The following is a 19,152-nucleotide window of genomic DNA, read 5'->3' on the forward strand; positions in this document are numbered from 1 at the left end:
GAGGATGAAAGCACTCCGTAACCTTCAAGATAAAAGATATAATTTTGTGAAGGGTCAGTTGGTACTCGTCTTGTGAGTTATTTCCTAGCAAGCTAAAACCTAAATGGGATGGTCCTTATAAGATTGTTCGTATAGGAAAGAATGGATATACAACCATTTTAGCATATTTGCAAGGGGTAGAGTTTAAAACTAAAATAAACTTTAATAAGTTGAAGGCTTACTATATGTAAGGGCTGATGTCAGACTTGGTTCCTTTGTAGGTCCTTTAGGATCTAGCTTAAATTTGTAGTGGGTACCAAGGCATTCGAATGGGCAGAATCATTCCTTATCTTGAACATTCGTATTTAAAGCAACGTTACCACCAAGGTCGAGTGATCTAGTGGAGTAAAGGTTATCATATTATTGAGTGGCAAGATGGATCTTTTACTTGGAATATTAAGGTCTACTGCCACCGTTGTCATAGGGTTCTTGTTATCATCCCTATTGAGTTTGATGAGGAAGGAGAGATTGTACCTGTTATTCATCCTCTCTCTCGGCTCAATTTGACTATCATAAGTCGAAGTAGACTGATCGATATGGCATGGCCTATCAATGAAGAATGGGTCTATACTTTGTATTTTGACGAAGCTTCTTGAGGGCCTGCTAAACATGCAAGTGTTGGGATGGTTATTAAATATTCATGGCATAGAATTCTTATGAAAATGGGAGTTTATTTAGGCACCACTTTTACTAATAATATGGAAAAATAAAGGCCTTAATCATGGGGCTGAATATAGCCCAATATGGTGGTATCTGTAGTTTATTAGTGAAAGGCGACTTGCAACTAGTGATCAACCAATTGAATGGAACCTATAGTGTGAGGGATCCCATTCTACAAATGTACCATTGTGTAGCCTTGGATATGTTGCATATTTTTGAGACAGTGATTTGCCAACTAATTCCCCAATAGTGGAATCACTTTGAGGATTCTCTGGCCAATTATATTTTTGTTGATGATGTTTTTTTAAATTGTGGTCTTGGGGGACTATTATAATTGCCTTTAGATATTAGCCTAGGACTACTATGGGGACTTCTTGTTGGCACATCCTATTTTGGCCACCGATGGCTAGTTTGGGTTATGAGTCGAGTAGCAATTGATACTTCCTATTTTATCTTAGATGCATAGGATTGTTCAATGCCATATTCGTCGGATACCCCTTGCCATTTATGCAAGGGGTTGGCCAATAATTTGATGCATTTAGGGTAGGGCATGAGCAACCCATATCCTTAGTTTACTTTCGTGCTTCAGTAGAGTTATGTGGGGACCAAGTGTTTGTTTTCAATAGTAAGCTACTGAATGATGAGGTTTTTGGTTTTATCTTATTAGGCCAAGAGGGCTCTTTGTTCTTGTAGAGAAATGTTTTATCTTAGTAGGCCAAGAGAGCCCTTTATTCTTGTAGAGAAATATTTTATCTCATTAGGCCAAGAGGGCCATTTGGTTATCTGGTGTGGGTGAGGTTTTAATGGGTTTTGTTTTAGTGTTGTGCTAAATAGATTTGACAGAGCCTGGAGGGTGCCCCTTGCTGCGTAGACACTTCTTATGGGGCCAAGTCTAGGTGATATCCTTCCTTTATGAGTTTTTTCCCTTTATGCTGAATGGTTATGTGGATGTGGGGATTTTTATTTTGTTAAGGATTGGCATTCAAGGCATGAAGTCCCAAGGTTAGGTTAGGGGTGTCTAGGGAGGTCCAAGCAGTTGTCTGCCTCCTATAAAGACATTGTCAGACACTCTAAGAACTATTTTAGAAGGTAGTCCTAGTGACCCTATTTTGCTAGCTTGCTAGGCAGTTGTTTCTAGGAGTTTTTGTTAGTTGTGAGGTAGCTAGAGAAGCCTACAAGATAAAAAGAAGAAAAATCATGAGTATATATAAAATATTTTTTTAAAAATAAACATACACAGGTGTGTAAAAAGGGGTTTTAACCCCTAAACTAGAAAAGTGAAAGAAGGACAAAAATCAAAGAGCGGATAATTATCGCCTTCCGAATGCCTGGTAGGTTCGTGGGGATGAGTCATGCCTTGCTTTCCTAGGGGTGATCTCTAGCTAGACAAAATAAATAAGGATGGTTGGAGTGAAAATAAAAGTGAGTGGAAGAAAAAGGATTTAGTATCACCTTGGGAGAGCTTGGTAGGTTCTTGGGTGCCGAGATAGGACTTGAGGCCGATGCTTTGTTCTCCTTGGGTCACAATACGCTCAGCTCTCTCCTTTCTACACAGCGAGCATCAAATTATAAAGTATTAAAAAGTGATGAATCAAAATTATTTGAAAATAAAAGATCAGGCTATAGGAGTCCTTGCCTAGTAGGAGTTCCTAGTTCAATTGTCCTAGTGTAGATATGTAGTTCAGACTACCACTCAAGATAGATTCTTTGATAGTTCTTTTTATTCTATCTGTCTTGGAGCAGTTGGTTAGTGACTACTAGCCTATTCCTTGTGAATCTTCTTGCCTTACTTTTATCAGGGGGTAGGGTGAGAGTTGTTCTTTTGCTTTATTGAGTATTTTATTTTGTGGCAGCTTGATGTTTTTTATGGTTGTTGTTTCTGCTAGTTAGTTCGTGGATTCGATGGACTGAGTCACCCTATCTCGTGGTCGCCAATGAGAGCTAGATTTTGAGGCCCATTTTTTGAGTGCAAGAGTGGTCTAGAAGTATAAAAGAGCAAATTTTCATGGAAAATGAAACAAACACAGATTGATAAGCTGGAGTTTTCTTAGATAGATTTTGACACCAAGGACCTAGGGCAAGTCTCCGTTTGTCGATTGGAGATCGTTTGACCCTCCATTTAATACCCAGAAGGTTTTGTGTTATAAAGTGGGAACTAGATCTGAGAGTTGAAAAGTGCATGACAAAGGCCATATTGATAGATTTTGATATCATGAAGCCATGTGTCCAGTCCATTTGCAATTCCAAGCTCATTTGGCTCTCTGTCTAGGCCGAAACGAACTCCAGAAAGTGTGAACATGAAAAAACTAAACCGGTTCACTTTTAATAAGCTAGGGGCTTAACAAAAAACTTTTTTTCTCATGTGAAGGGGGGAGGGGCACAATTTTTTTACCCCTCTTCAAATCCATTGATTTTGTGTTTTTGTAACTATTGGAGATGAGAGGAATGGCCTGGGGGTTGAGATAGAGAATTTTCTCACTCTGTATCACCATAAACTACATGCAAAATGGTACACTGAATCAAAATCTCTGATTTCAATCTTTCTCTCTACTCTTTCTCTCTCCTCTCTATACCTTGTTCCTATGGCTCAATCTATGTAAGAGAGGGGTGGGCTGCTGAAGCGATAGATTTTGGATGTGTAATGATGTTGAAGTGTTATGGAGCATAAATTGAAGGTTAGGGATGTGTCAACAACCACCACGAAGAGCCTCAATGGATTCTCGACATTTAAATGCATGCAAATTTGTATTAAATTAAACGTGCGAGAACTTATTTTTATCATTTTATTATGAATCTTCCATGTATAATTTGAAAAATGGTTTGAAATGTTTGAATATGATTTCTAGTGCTTGAAAAATCAAAATTCTTAGTTGGTTCTTGGTGTTCGCATAATTAAAATAAAATTCGAGAAAACTTGCAATGCGAGAATTGCAAGATTTTGGAAAATTTGAGGGTCTTATGTGTTTTCATGGTTCTTTTGATGTTCACATGGGGTCATATGAAGTATAATGTTATATCTTGGTTCATGCAAGCTCTACATATTTAAAAATAAAAATAATAATTAATAAACACTTAAAAAATCAAGAAAAATAGGTTTTATAGGGCAAAATATAGATTTAATGTACCAAACATTTGCAAAAAAATATGAGTGTATTCGTGAATGTATGGTGGGGCTTAGCCTCATCCTGTCCCCATTTTTATGTTAAAGTGCATATTTATTGTTTTTTATATACAAAAAGCACATGAAAAATACTATTTACACCTACCAATGAATACAAAATCATAAAGGGTAGAGGGAAAGGGTTGTGGGGTGTCAATAATCCATTGAAATTTGATTTTATTCATAACTTAACATATAGGATTCAGTTGTTTGAAGTCTTTAAAGAAGGGCAGTAGCACGAATTACTTCGGTGTTGCCTTAGCAATGACGCACTGCGTTAGAGTGAAGTCATGAAAAGAATTGTCTGTGCACAATTCACGCTATTTGATTCATAAGTTTACATGTTTGTGTACTCAAGGCATTCACCTTTGCATTGCATTACATATACATGGTATTAGAAAAACAAATCCTGGATACATTGCGTTTGATTGTTACAATTATTGACTTGCGTTGAGAGCATAAGGAGTCCCATACTGTAAGATAGTACGTTCATTCCATTTGGGGCCTAATGAGGGCCTGATTCGGTAAGGATTATGCTTTTCATGTACTATATGTCTGGATGAAACATCTAGGGGCCAATCCTCGAGGTGTAAGAGAGACATAGTGGGGCGGTAGCAATCTACTGGGGGTGCTCCTTGTGTATGTGATACGAGGTGCTAGACATCAATCTTTTTGGGAACTCAAATTTCTTGGAGTTGGGAATGCATTCGTTGGACTATGAATAGTATAAACGTGTGTCTAAGTTAGATCAATGTGTGTAGCCTCTAGACACTCTTGGCTGCAAGCTCGTGGGATATTTTGGTTGAGCATAGAGGCCCACCGACTAGAGCCTTAGAGCCAGTATTGGGCCAATTTTTTGGTTGTGACACCTGGGATGCAACTCTTGTAGTTGCCTAGTAGAAAAGTGATGACACGGCTCAAGCCATCATAAAGCTTGAGCTAGATGACAGTTATATCCACTATGTGGATATATGGGACATGTCCCATGATAGTTGGAAAATATTGGAAACTCTATTTGGTGCACAATCAAAGTATTCAAAGTATGGTTTATTAATTTAATTTTTTAGACTAGACATGAAACCTAACACATCTCTTGCGACACATCTAAATTACATGGAAAGTCTCTTAACCCAACTTGCATGGATCAACATTAAAATGGATGAAGATGTATGCATTGGTGATTTCTTAAAAATTTTGCCTCCAGATTATGATAATGTCTCCACTACTTTAATCAACATGCCAAATCCTAAACTTGATATTCATGCCTCTTTGTTAGAAGAAGAAAATAAGATAAAAAATAAAGAAGAGCCAAGTATCTTTAAGGATGAACAAATGCTGTATGTTAGTAACAAGTTCAAAGACAAAAAGGATAAATTAATTTGTTACTTTTGCAAAAGGATCTGACATACTTAAAAGTTCTGTCATGCCAAAAAGAGGCATCAAAAGACCTATCTTGCAGTTGTGAAGGAAGAAGAAGACCATGGACATGAAGAAGCAGAAGAAGAAGAAGACCATCATGAGCTGGCCATCATGAGCTGGACAAGTCTCGCCAATTCTTTTATTCACATTATTCTGATAAAATTTTTTGAAGCCTTGTATAACCTTGCCCTAATGTTCCTTTCATACACTTGTAAACTCCTCATGCAACATGGCACTACAGTCTATGTACACTTTTGAAGCCCCTAGATGTCCACCATGTTTTTGGTACCCACACTTAGCTTTTTTTGTGACATCCTTTGGATGATTACCATGGTTGTGGTTTGCATACACTTTGCAAGTGGTTGCTCACTAAAGCCTCTACACACTTTGTGCCTTTCTAGTTATGATTGAGGAGGGGTATTGAGAAATTAGGCAATCAAACCCAGTGTAGCCTCTTTGTATGAAGCAATGGGCAAAGGAAATGCAAGAAATCTAGAAGAAGGGACTGAATCCCATAAGCATAGTGGTGGAAAGTGCTACCTATCCAAAAGACTAAAAAGCATTGTACTTTCCTATAATTTGAATGCAATATTATAAGTACTTTTGTCCTTTTAGTCAAGTATTATTTTTCACTTACACAAAATTGTGTTTATGAGTCCAAGCTTCAATTTTGGAACTTAATTCACTTGTGTAATGGTCAATTGTCATATCTACATCCTCATGAGTCTTGTCTTTATCTTCCATCCTCCATAGCCATGCTTTAGATTCATGGTTTCTAGTCTATCATCATTTTATTATAGATTCATTAACGCATTATATGGCTATAGTAGCTCCTTTAATTGATAGGTTGAAGAAGGAAGCTTTCTTTTGGGATGCACTTGCATATAGTAGCTTTAACCAATTAAAAGAACTCCTTACTTCTACTCCTATTCTAATATGTCTAGATTTCTTAAAGGGGTTTGCCATCCAGTGTGATGCTAGTGGCCATTGCATAGGAGCTATTTTGTTACATGAGCATGGAGTTATTGTCTTTGATAGTTGTAAGCTTATAGGTAAGGAAATGGTTATGAATGTCTATGACCAAGAGATATTGGCTATTTTACATGCAATAAAGAAGTGGCACCATTGCTTATATGGCAATCGATTTAGAGTTGAAAGTGATCATAGGGTCCTAAAGTATTTCCTCACTCAGTCAAATCTCACTTCTAAGTAGCATAGGTGGATAGCTACTTTGCAAAATTATGATTTTGACATCACTCATATGAGGGGCAAAGACAATGTAGTAGTTGATTCTCTTTCCAAAATGTGGGCATGTAAAGTTTCAGCTACTATTGAGCTACATAGTGATTGGATTGATGAATAACAAGAGGCCTATCTTTTGAATGATGAGCTCACCCATGTTTTTTAGAAATTATAGCAAGGTCTCATGGGAGAAAACTCGCATTATGAGCTTAAAAATGGCCTAATCTAACTTAATGGCAAGATTGTTATTCCCACTACTTCTTTCACACAAAATTTTATAAAGGAGTTGCATTCTTGGACATTTTGGAGTCTTTAAAATCTATGATAAGATCAAAAAAATATTTTATTGGAAAGAATTATGCCAAGAACTTAAGGATTTTTTAATGAGTGTATGCTTTATTAGTAGAATAAGGAAACACCCATAAGCCAGGTGGTTTATTTCAGCCACTATCTATTCCTGAGGACAAGTGGACATACATTACCATGGACTTCATTACTAGCTTACCTACTACCAAAAAGGGATGGAATAATATCTATATGGTAGTGGATAGACTCACCAAGGCAATCCATTTCATTCCTACTAAGACACAACTCATTGCTTCACAGGTGGCTAATCAATTTATGGAGTAGATCTTTAGATTACATGGATTACCACAGGTGATTGTACATGGTAAGGACTCAAAGTTCATGAGTAAATTTTGGTAGTTAGTATTTAGCTCCATGGATTTACTATTGGCTCATTCTATAGCCTATCATCCATAGACTAATGGCCACACAAAAAAAGTAAATAAGTGGTTAGAGATTTAACTTCACCATTTTTGTAATGATATGCATCATGCGTGGGATTCTTAGTTACATTTGACTGAGGTTGCCTATAATAACTCCACTCGTGCTAATGTTAGAGTTTCACCATTTGAGAATTTGTAAAATTATAAGGTGCCCTTACCCATAGTCATTTAAATGAGAAAATCAATCCTCATGGAAAAAAAGAATTGGAAAGAATGTAGACTCTTCACCAGTGTAAGATGGACCTTAGGAAGGCCCAATATCAAATGAAGATATATGATGATGAGAAAAGGAAACCTTTAGAGCTCCAAAAAGGAGAATTAGTTTTGTTGAAATGTTAGGACCAAAAATGGGCCTAAAATTGGCTCTAGGGCTCTAGCTAGACCTCCTGAACCCATTAAAAAACCCACAACGTTGTGGCTAGGAGCATATAGTGTTGGAATAGAGGGAGAGAGATAGAGTGGAGCGGAAGATGAGCCTCAACTCATTGTTGTTCTTCTTCCATTATTCTTCCATCATACTAACTAAAAGAGAATTACACACATAGGTATGACTAACCAAAACTAACTGTGGTTAAGTCATTGACTACACTGACTTATTGAATGTCACACACATGTACAATTGTATCCAGCTAATGTCAGTCACACACATAAAGATAGATTGACTGAAGAGTAGCGGGAGATTGATATTCTAACAGTCCCCCTCAAGCTCAAACCATCTGATAAACTCCAAGTAGTTGTCTGAAATATATGAACTTTTCTTTACCAAGAGACTTGGTAAATATGTCTACTACGTGGTCTTCAGTCTTCACATGAATCAAGTCAGTCTGCCCTATAAGAACCATTTCTATGATGAAATGGTAGTGAATCTCAATATGTTTGGATCTAGCATGGTAGATAGGATTGCTAGCCAACATAACACTACTGAGGTTATCACAACTGCTTTCCAGCTGTATTCCCGAGTCTTTCAGTAGTTTCATCAACCAAACTGCTTCACAAGTTGCTAAGGTAGCTCATTTGTACTCAACTTCTGTACTAGACAATGCAATAGTAGGTTGTTTCTTACTCTTCCAACTAATCATACTGTTGCCCAATCCAAATGCATAACCACTGGTTGACCTCCTGTCATAGGCATAACTAGCCCAATCAGCATCAGTAAACCCTATCAAGTCAAGGATTTTTCATATGCATAAAATATCCCATAATCTGTAGTATCCTTTACATATCTCATGATCCTCCTGATTGCATCTAGATGTGGTTTGCGAGGCTTCTGCATAAACTGACTAATCAGCCCCATTGCATAACATAAGTCAGGTTGGGTAATAGTCAAGTATATCAAGCTGCCCACCATCTGTCAATACATGGTCACATTCTCTATGTCATTCCCAACACCAATTTGTGGCTTGACATTTTGATGAAGAGGTGTCTCCATAGGTTTGCATTTAGCCATACCATGCTTCTGTAACATGTCATGAGCATACTGTTTCTGTAGTAGCCATATACCTTGAGGTATAGAGACTACCTCAATCTCGAGAAAATGCTTTAGTTCACCAAGGTCTTTGACTCTAAATTTAGCCAGTAAACATGATTTAATTTCAGCAATTCCTTCTTCATCATCTCCGGTGATGATAAGATCATCTACATAAGCCACTAGAAACACATATCCATGATTTTTCTTCTTCATGAACAGACTGTGATCTGCATCATCCAATCTAAATCCATGTTGTTGTAAATAACTGATGATTCAAGCATTCCATGTTCTAGGTGCCTGTTTTAGTCCATATAAAACCTTTTTTAGCTTACATACATGTGTAGGAAAGTCCGGGTGAACATAGCCTCCAGGATGCTCCATATATACTTTCTCAACCAAATCACCGTTCAAGAAAGCATTCTTGATATCCATTTGCCATAATTTCTAGCTTTTGCATGCTGCCAAAGCAATGATAGTTCTGAGTGTTGCCATTTTAGCCACACCAGACTGAAAGTCTTCTCATAGTCAAGGCCATATTGCTGCACACACCCTTTTGCAACGAGCCATGCCTTATAGCGTTCTAACGAACCATCTAACTTGCACTTAACCTTGTACATCGATTTGCAACCAATGGGGACTTTTCCTTTAGGAAACTCAACCAATTCCCATGTCTCATTTTCAGCCAGGCTGCATATTCCTTATCCATGGCAACACACCAGTTATCATCTGTAACTACATCATCAAACTTTGTAGGTTCTTTGTAACCTGTCACACTAGCCATATATGCATAATGGCACAATGAATAACCAGTATATGAAAACTTGTTAACTGGTTTTTTGACTCTCTTAGATCTCTGTAACTGTGGCTCCCTCTGAATTTGCCTCTCATAAGGCAATACATAATGACTGTGCCTTGCTCCAGGTGTTATAATAGATGGAATGCCCAACTCACTATCCAAACTGTCACTGTTAGATGACTCATAACCTACTGTAAGTGGACCTGTCACATCCTCAAGCATCTTTTCTTTTCCCTTATCCAATCTCCCCCTCACTGACATATCCGTGTCAGTGGACGTAGCAGTACAACTTCGCAAGCGTCCTGACCAAGGACTTATTTTAGGTGACCCATCACCTGTAGGACCACTCATAGATGTACTCACTGTAGGTGTATTTTCAACATTGCTAGTGTTGACTGATCCATCAGTAGCCACTTCAATAGGATTACCATACCACGATGCCAACTCATCAAAAACATCTCAACTAATCAATGTCTCATGTGTAGACAGTACATAACACTTGTAAGATTTTTGGTCTTATGCATAACCAAGGAACACAGTTTTGACAGCTTTAGGATCCAATTTCTTTCTCTTTTCATCAAGAACATGCACATATGCAATGCTGCCAAATACCTTCAAGTGTGAAATATCAAGCTTATGACCATACAACCTCTCATATGGAGTTACATCATGAATCCCTACTGTAGGAGTTCTATTCAACACATAGACAACAGTCACTACTGCTTCATCCCAATAACCATTCGGTAAACTCTTCTCATTCAGCATAGTCTTGCCGATTCCATCAATACTCTATTTTTCCTTTCTACTACACCATTTTTCTATGGTGTATAGCTACAAGTTAGCTGTCTTCTGATCCCATATTTAGCAAGGTACCTGTCAAAGTAATTAGATATATACTCTCCACCTCCATCTGATCTAAGACATGAAATTTTACAGCACAACTCATTTTTAGCATGCTTCTTGAAATCCTTGAATGCATTAAACACATCATCATAGAGTGGAGCGGAAGATGAGCCTCAGCTCATTGTTGTTGTTCTTCCATTATGTTTCAGTATGTAAAGCTAGGTGTACCTGCTAAAATCATCAATGAAGGATACATAGTAACGAACACCACCAAACGAAGCATTATGAGATGGACCCCATATATCTGAATGTACCAACTACAAGGGTCGTGAGACATTTTGTACATGTCTCATAAACGGAAACTGTGCTTGCTTTCCAAACTGACATGCACCACATACATGTCCAAAGTCATGATACTTTAACTTAGGAAGTCCAAGCACAATCTCCTTCTACTACATAGATTTCAGCTTTTGTACATTCACATGGCCAATCCGCTTATGCCATATCTCAACATCCCATATAGCACCACCATCATGTGCAAACATGGCTGCTTTCAATTTCGGAATTGATGCATCAAGAGTGAACATTCTACCATCTCTTCGGCCTCTAGCAATCAATTTACGACAATTACCATATTCTTCAATAAAGCATCCATCTCTATTAAATCTCACCTGTAGATTTTGTTTTGCCATCTGTCCAATTGACAAAAGATTCTTGGTTGTTGTAGGTACATGTAGTACATCATGCAGGCTCTTTCTTGCCATCAGGAACAACTGAACAATTCTTGTGTGCTGAATGTCATGTTGGGTGTCATCCCTAGTACACACATAACCATGTGAACCTACAACCATCTCATTAAACCATTCTCCATGGGGTCTCATATGATTTGAAGCCCTTGAATCAATGTGCCATCTCTCATCTCTGTTATAGCCTAGATGCATTCTTAGACACATGCTGCATAGCAAACAATCTATCAACCTGCTCATCATGAGCGCCACTAGAAGATGCATAGTACCCATGATGATTGCCCTTTGCCTTCATATCTCCCTCCTTCTCGTAACAATCCTTTGAAATGTCTCCATATCTGCCACAGTAATGACAATCCTTATCTCTGTTTGACTGATCATTTGACTGCCATGAACCAGATCCACCACCTCTACCATGGGGTGATCTCCCCCCACCTCTAAAGCCACCGGATCCATGTTGGCTTTGTGTATTTGTGCCATGCCAAGCATTCTGCTGATGCTATCCATAAGCATTTCGAGTGTCTCCTCGACCTCGAAAAGAGCCATGGCCTCTGCCGCCTCTACCACACTGGCTAGAGTAAAGAATAGTGTCTCTGCTTTGAGACGTACTAGAACTTGTATTCAGCCCAAGCTTAACTTCCTCATACAGTAGCAAAGCAATGAACTCATCCCAATTAGGGGGATTTAGCTCTCACAAAAATAGACGTATCAAATGCTTTATACTCTTTGCCAAGTCCATTCAATGTCACTACAATCATATCATCCTCAAACATTGAAGATCCAATGGTGGCAAGATGATCTGCTATGTTCTTGATCTCTATAGTATAGGCCTGAATGCTTCTACCATTCCTAGATATGTTATTGAACTGTTGCTTTAGTTGAATCTTTCTTGCATGTGTTACATTTCCATAATTCTTCATGAGTGTGTCCTATGTATCCTTTGAAGAATTGCATCCAGTAATTTGTAAAACCATAGCATCTAATATACATAAGGAAAACCAATGTAACACCTTGCATGCTCTCTTAGTCCATAACTTATGAGCCCTTTTCTGATCATTTGTCAGATTCCTTTCATGCATTTTAGGTTCAGCCTCATCACATGTACATAAGGTCCCAATAACCTCAGCCAACCAAAAAATTCTTCATATGGAACTTCCATAAAGCAAAATTTCTGTTGTCTAGCTTTTCTCCCATAATTTGAGTGATATTGTTAGTGCCTTGAGCATTGTCCATAGTTGTAGCTTAGGTATTCAGTGATGTATATAACCTGTAAGTATCTGACTCCTTTTCCTACAGTTCAGGACCAGTATCCTGCTATACATGATAGTTTCCTGCAATCCAGGACAATTTTCCTGACAACTTGCTTGGTGCAAGTTGTATTTCAACAGTGAAAAAACACAGTCAACTGAGCATAAACCAAGCTCAAATAAGTTCAAAACATTCTATGGTAGTGGCAAAACATCCCAGCAACAAACTACGTCCATACAAGTATCAATGTTTGTACTGTATGCAAGTAGTAGTACCAAATACAACCAACCCACTGCTATAACCAGCAGTATTTTCTTTATTAAAACAAGAGTATTCAGACCTCAAAAAAGCCCCAAAACATCTCATTCAATTGCCACTCTATGCACAAGTTGATACATGTCCAACCGGTCATTTGGACTTTTAGCACTCACAATATCCCAAAAAACATCTACTACTCAAGTGGTATGATCCAAGCATTTGTCAGTAGCAAATAAGTATCACAGATACTTCAACCCTGTAGGTATATTGTTTCCAAATTCAGGACAGTAATCAATTCACTATTTCCAACCTGCAAATAAGCTCCAAAACTGATCATTTAACACTCCAATATCATGCTTAAATGCGTGATAATAAGGGCATATACATTGTTAGGATGAAAGCCACTAGTGCCCTAGAATCACCTATTGTTTATTGCAATAAATAGCCAATTTGCATAGGTTTGTGCTGAATATCTCAAAATCTGTGAGGAATTAAAAAAAACTTTATTCTGTAAAGTTGTAGACCATGTCGAAATGGTCTAGATTAGCGGATTGTTTCTCCAAAAACCATTTATGTAGCAAGATATAGCTTCTGCAAAAAATGGGTTGCAGGCACAGTCTCCTTTGATGACATTTTCTTCAAATCTGATGTCTTGATATCAAATGGCCACTGCCAAGACTTCAGGCTTCAGGCGTTCAAGCTCTGATACCATGTTGGAAGAGAGGGAGAGAGACAGAGTGGAGCGGAAGATGAGCCTTAGCTCATTGTTGTTCTTCTTCCATTATTCTTCCATTATTCTTCCATCATACTAACTGAAAGAGACTTGCACACAAGGTATGACTAACCAAGACTAACTATGGTTAAGTCACTGAGTACACTGACTTATTGAATGTCACATACATGTATAGCTATATCTAGCTAATGTCGATCACACATATAAAGATAGACGGACTAAAGAGTAGCGGGAGCTTGATATTCTAACATATAGACACTATGAATTGATTTATCCAAAGAATGTGTTTGTAGATAAAATCCCTAAATCGTAGTCCAATGTGATTCCCATCTCGATTCCAAGTAGGAGTGTCTAAGCATATTAGTATCTAACACCTTATAACACAAACAAAGGGAGTACCCCCCAGTTTATCATTGTGGCCCCACTACGGCTCTCCTACACTCCAAGGATTAGCCTAGGATACGTCATCTTAACATTTCCTCTTTTGATAAAACATTCTAGGAGAATATAATTTTTACCATATTAGTCCCCAAAGGAAGCGAAAACATTAGACCTATAGCATAGGGAACCTCACACTCAATGGGGGTGAATCATTTGAAAACAAGTTTTATGCATCTAGGAGATAATTCTCTCGATACCATGTATGAAAATGTGGATGCAAAGTGAATGACTTTGAGTGCATGAATAAGTAAACTTATAAATCAATCAGTGTGGATGTGCACAAACAACCCTTTCATGATTTCACTTTAACATATTGCTTTGTTGCTAAGGCAACATCAGAATAATCCGTGCTACTGTCCTTTTTAAGATTTCAACCAAATGAATCATATATGCCTAAATATGCATAAAATCAAAATTCAAAGGATACTTAACTCCCACAATTTCCTTTCCCCTACCATTTAAGATTTTTCATTCGTTGGGTGGGTTAAAAGGGTTTTTCATGTATGTTTCCTTGTTATACAAGCGATAAACACACACTAAAACATATAAATAGGGGTAAAAACCAAGGCCAAACCTCATGCTTTACCTTAATTATACTTGCACAAACATCTAAAATTTTGTAATTTTTCGAATACAAAACCTACTTTTCCCTATTTTTTTTGCCCAAAACCGTATTTTGAGTATTTTTTTTCTATTTTCTTATTATAAAATGCTATAATTTATATTTTTCTAAGCCAACACATTAGTTTGCACTTTGACCCATCTTCACATTTAATTTTATTCCATATAAACATGATTCGATCACTTGAAACCAAGAAAAACATCATTTTTGCTCTTAAAACATGCATTTTGGATCTTAGAAAATTAATCATTTACAATTATGAATAAAGATTCTATATTTTATGACTCACAACCCTCAAACTCATTGCAACCAAGTCTCAAACAAATTTTCATTGCATATGAACAAGATTTACACCATGAATTATTTAAAAAAAGATTTGAATATTTATTAAAAAGAGGCTTCTCACCATTTTTTGGGTTTCGGGTCTCAAGAATTAAATTCTTCAGTAGCCCCATTGGACCTTCCATTGGTCTGTAAATAGCTCTCACCATTACTCCTCAACGTTAGCATGATATCATATCAATCCGGACAATTGGTCTTCATTTCGATCTCCTCCAATTAAATCCCGCATGAACAACCCATTAGAGGAGAGAAAGATTGTTTTTTGATCTCTGCAATCAGATCATCAATTCTGAAGGCAAAAATGGCGATACAGAGTGAAAAAATTGAGCAAGAGGCTAGTGTGATCCGATTGTAACCTTGTAACCTCCATAGCCCCCCTTCCAAACATGGTGTTGATGTGCAGGGTAACTAATTTTTTCTCCACACCTCCTTTTTGAAAATCCCCTCCCTCCCTCCCCATAAATAGAAAATTTGGGGCTCTTGAGCTCCCAAAGGGCATGACTCTTTAAGTTTTAAGACTCTTTTATACTATACTTGATCCTTTGTCCCACCTCCGGCCTTTGGCTTCTGTCGCATATCCGTCATTCAATTGACAAGTCAAATTTTTTTTCTTGACCGTCTCGAAGTCTCGCACTGCTTGGAGCTTGTTTCACTTCTTTCTAGCACCTAAAAAACTTATGAAAAATATGAAACCATTGCAACGTCCATCTTCCATGGCTACTTAAAATTGTCAGATCCACATTCATCGCTTCCATCAAACTTGAATTTCCACTTCAAACTGATAAAATTTGGCACATTTCTGGCATTCTATAGGTTGTAAAATCCTTCTCTCATTGGTGACCACCTTGTAGGGTACATATACCTTGTAGATGAGAAAATAAGTGATGTGATCATGAATGATGAGAGGAGAGGCGGGTTATGTCTCACATGAGAGAATTGTGCCGACAAGTATTTAGGCAAAACGTTCTAGACCATTGGAAGAATATGCCGGAGGGGAGAAAGGGCTATGTAGAGGCATCTTTGCATGAGGAGATTTCGATACCTACGGCAACAAAGAGGTTTTCCATTGGGTGGATGATGGAGTGTATGCATGCATACACGTCACATTGATGATCATATGCATGCAAGGCAATCTGTTGTTCTTTGCTAGAGGTACTAGACATGTAGTAGTAGATACCTACCTTGAATCTTCTCAAAGTGAGAGATTTCCTTTATCCTCATTAGAGTTAGGCACATGCTCCATCTGCTAGTGAGACGTCATCAAGTGACGAATCCAACGAGGGGTCCATTGCAGAGGATATCTATCAAATAACTTTGAATGAGCCAATAGAGGCTCATGAGAGGATAAGAGATGCAGATGTAATTGAGCTAGACCTTGGGACGATGAATGATTCATGGCCAATCAAATTAGAATCCATGCTCAGTTTGGAAGAAAGGACTATGTGTCTTGATTCAAAAATTCCATGGCATCTTTGCTTGGAGTTATGATGAGCTAAGAAGCACGAGCTAAGAGGCATTCCTCCTAGGGTTGGCTATTCATACTATTCCTCTAAAGGAAGGTTGCTTCCCTATGCAACAAAAAGTAGGATGTATGTCTTTCGAATTAAGGGATGGGCTATTCGAAGAATTGACAAAACTATGGAAAGATGGCCTAATATTTTTGGTACAATACATAGAGTGGTGCTCACCAATTGTTTTCAGGAAGAAGAAGAACAATCATATCTGACTTTGCATAGATTTTAGAGAGCTTAATAAGAAAAAATTTAAGGATTACTATCCGTTACCATTTATTGATTAGATTTTGGATCAGTTAGTGCATAGGGAAATCTATTTGTTTATTGATTGCTTTGTTGGATACAACCAAATGGCTATTGCGGAGGAAGATAAGCTAAAAACAACATTTATCAATGTCTTTGGTACCTTTGCATATCATGTGGTGGCCTTTGGGTTATGCAATGTGCCTAGTGCTTGGCAATGTACAATGATAAGACTTTTGGTGATATCTTCCCATAGGAATTAAAAGTCTTTATTGATGATCTAGGGGCAGCCACCACCGCAAGGGAAATACAAAACTGATCATTTTAAGAAAATGCTTTGAGTGCTCTAGATAGTTCTGCATTGCTCTTAATGCATGAAAGTGCGTCTTTGGGGTGCCCTATGGATTGTTACTGGGACATGTGGTTAGTTTGGCTAGTATTGTGACTGACTTGGAAAAGATAAAGGTTATAGTCATTATGGGCCCACCATGTACTCCAAAAAAAGTGCACAACTTTCTACCATCAGTGGGATATTATCGGAGTTTTATTGATGCATTGGTAGAAAGAGCATTGCCATTTATGAGGATGTGAAGCATGAACTAGCGAACGTGCCAATCCTAAAAGCACCCAGAAGAGGTGAAGTTTTTAATATATTTTTAGTAGCCACAATGCATAGTACTAGTTCTGTTTAGCCCAAATTTGGAAAGAGAGATGGTATCATCCAATAGTCTTTGCTAGTAGGAAGTTTGGGATATTTGAAGTCAATTATACTTACATAGAGACATTGTGCCTTGGAATGGTCTTTACGAAGAACAAATTTAGGCATTATATTCTCTATGAAAATGTGATATTCTTTATGAAGGCAGAAGGACTTAGACTGTTGATGAACAAGTTAAAGATGTGTGACCATTTAGCAAAGTGGTTAATCACTTTGCAGGAGTTTTATTATGAGATTAGGAGTAAGCCATTGAAGTTGTAGGGTATTGTGGAATGTCTTGTGGATTTCGAGGAGCCAAAGGAAATTTTGGCTAGAGGAAGTGACATTGAAGGTCTATTTAAAATTGATACAGCTTCCATTCCTTCCTGGTATGTAGTTATAATGCATTATCTATCTACAGGGGGATTTGAGGTTGCTCTATCAAAGTTAGAAAAGAGAAAGATGAAGCGATAAGCCCTATGCTTTTCAATTATAGTGGGTGTTTTGTATTGGAGAGAAGTAGATGACATTTATTACCGATGTGTAGTACCTGATGAGGTACCATTTATTCTTGAGGAATGCCATGATTCAGCTTGTGGGGGACATTTTACTAGTTGGCTTATTGCTGGATATCGATTTTCTAGGATGCTTTCAGTTATGTTAAGTGCTATGATATCTATCAAAGACACGATGTAAGAGAAAATCGGAAGTGACCTCTAAATCCTATTTTTGTTATGTTACCCTTTGAAAAATGGGGTATCAATTTTGTGGAACCAATATACCCTTCATCAACTATGCGTAAGCGGTATATTATTGTAGTGATAGACTACTTTACAAAGTGGTCTGAAGCTCGAGCAATGGTCAAGGATAATGCTAAGGAAATGGCTAGTTTCATTATGGAGAAAATTGTTTGCCGTTTTGGTCCACCCAAGGAGATAGTGTCTGATAGAGGGACGCACTTCTTGAATAAATTTATAATAGCCTTGATGAAATCTTTGAAGATTAATAATTAAAAAACTACATCGTATAATCCTCAAGACAATGGTCAAGTTGAGACTACAAATAAATAGCTAGTGGGAATCTTATCCAAGATAGTATCAAAAAGTAAGCGTGATTGGGATAAGAAATTATATGTGTGGTAGTGTGGATTTACAACATGACATTCAAGAGAGCTACATGCCACACCCTATTCAAGATGGTGTATGGTGAGGAGTGCATTTTTCCATTGGAAATAGAGCTGCCCATTGTGCGTTTTGCCCTCAATCATTCATTGGGAGAGGGAGAAGCGTTGTAGGAAAGATATACTTCTCTTGCACATCTTGATGAAATTTGATTGCAAGCTTTACTACATCAAGAAGTAGGGAAGAAGAGAATGAAAGCCCTGCATGATCTTTGGGCTAAGAATTACAAATTTGTGAAAGGTTAGTTGGCATTGTATTATGATGCTCATCGTGAGCTATTCCCAAGTAAATTGGAACCCAAATGGGATGGGCCATACAAAATTGTACGTTTTAGGAAAGAATGGCTCTATAGCCCTTTAGCAGATCTGCAGAAAGGGGTGGAGTTTAAAACTAAAGTTAACTTTAATAAGTTGAAGTCTTACTACGTGTAAGGGTTGGCGTTAGGTTTGGTGCTTGTGCCGGTCCTTCAGGGTTCATCTTTAATTTGCAGTAGATACCAAGACGATTGGATGGGATGAATCATTCCTTATCTTAAGCATCCGTATCTAAATCAACGTTACCACCAAGGTCGAGTGATTTGGTGGAGTAAATGTTATCACGTTATTGAGTGGCAAGACAGATCTTTTATGTGGGAAATTAAAGTCTACTACCACCATTGTCATAGGATTCTGACTAGTATTCCTATCAAGTTTAGCAAGGAAGGAGGGATTGT

This window comes from Lygodium microphyllum, chromosome 9, assembly GCF_053477565.2.
Source record: "Lygodium microphyllum isolate KBCC chromosome 9, Lygodium_microphyllum_v1.1.10, whole genome shotgun sequence".
In the NCBI taxonomy this organism is placed as follows: Eukaryota; Viridiplantae; Streptophyta; class Polypodiopsida; order Schizaeales; family Lygodiaceae; genus Lygodium; species Lygodium microphyllum.